Source organism: Amblyomma maculatum, chromosome 11, assembly GCF_055883805.1.
Source record: "Amblyomma maculatum isolate TAMU_Amacu chromosome 11, ASM5588380v1, whole genome shotgun sequence".
NCBI lineage: Eukaryota > Metazoa > Arthropoda > Arachnida > Ixodida > Ixodidae > Amblyomma > Amblyomma maculatum.
In genome coordinates this window covers 109,182,477-109,184,183 of record NC_139354.1, presented here as the reverse complement: position 1 = coordinate 109,184,183, position 1,707 = coordinate 109,182,477, and positions in this window count along the sequence as shown.

Genomic DNA, 1,707 nt, shown 5'->3' with positions numbered 1-1,707 from the left:
GACTTCCTATGGCCATTTTAACTGCTCGATGAGACCGAAAGGTGAACGTAAAAAAGACTTATTTACATTGAAATATTGAACTATTCTTTTTAATATTTTCATAACAGTATTCTATACAATTCCATAAATGGCTCAGATTAATACTTATGTCCAAAAATGCTGGACTTAGAACAGCTAGAAGACCGGGTGCCGCACACTGTCAGTGCATGTGTCAAGGATCTCCAATGGGTGTATATAAATCCAGAGCCTTCGACGAAGGCGTCTCTCGTACCCTAAGTACGCACGCTAAGCGACATAGACCGCATAACTTTCCTACTTCTAAATAAATAAATAGAATATTTTTTTGGCATCGGTCATATGTTACCAGTGCCGACACCAAACGTATATACATGGCAATAATGGCTGCCTTCTCCATCTGTTCCCTCAAGGCGCAACCTAAGTGGCCACCGAGAAGTGAGGCAGTTGCTTTTCCCTTCCTTCTCTCAGAAAACAAATTCCCTTTTAAGTGCGATAGCGTGAAATGTTCCGTTTTCCAGAAAGTACGTCGTTGTTTGCGCTGGGCTCGAACACTCACGGATCTTGCTTCGGCAGGTGGTAGTTTGCAGGTACATGATCGTACGCTGAATCATCGATGGTTTGCGTGACGAAAAAGTACCACATGCTGACATAAAGTTGGAAGTAGCTTCAAACTCGGATTGCTCATCTGAGGTAGGAATTAAGCTGGAATAACAAGCAATCTTCCAATGTTTTTTTATGCCGTGTGCGGCACTCTACTCCTAGCACATGAAGGCCCTTTCGTACAACTTGTTCAAGTGGGGCTTTGTACGTATGTCGCGTGGTATCTTACGAATTGTAGCTGGATAACATGGCAGCTTTGGAAAGCATGAGAATGAGAACATGCAAGATATTTGCGACGCAAGTTAAGGCACTGTTAATTAAGCGAAACGACATGTACGTGCACGACGAACCGCCAAACGAGCTGGAGAAGGGAGCCATTACAGCTGTCGCGTCATGCCCTTAAAGACGAAGCTAGAGTCCCCCTGTAATTTATTTATTAACGTGATATTCACGCAGGCACGCTGGCTTGGTTAATATTGTACTTTGTATCTGTGCTGGTATATAGCCTGTAAAAAGCGGAGTTTAAATGTCCGTAAAAATTTTTGTGTAGGCATGTTCGCCACATTTAACATCACATGACCGCGTGCTGTTCATTCAAACAAAAATTGTCATAGTGTGAGTGCGATAGAAGCACTTTGCGGCTGGCAGCGTATACTACCGGCTGCACGCAAAGCAGCGCGAGGTGGTGTATAACTAGACATGGAAACTGCGCCACGCCCGGAATACGCATTGACGGGCACTTAATGCTCAACGCCAAGACTAAGCTTGCAGCTGATCAGCCAACCAACTTGCAGCTGAGGCTAACCAAGAGGGTTCTACTTAACTTGAGGGCAACGCAGAGGGCTATCAAACGAAAAATGGTAGGAGTAACAATAAGAGATAGGAAGCGTGCAGAGTGGGTCAGAGAAATAACTCAAGTTCATCATCAGCCAGATTATACCCACTGCAGGGCAAAGGCCTCTCCCATATTTCTCCACTTAACACGGTTCTGTGCTAGCTGAATCCACTTGACCCCTGCGAACTTCTTAATCTCATCCGCCCGCCTAACTTTCTGCCGCCCTCTGCTACGCTTTCCTTCACTTGGAATCC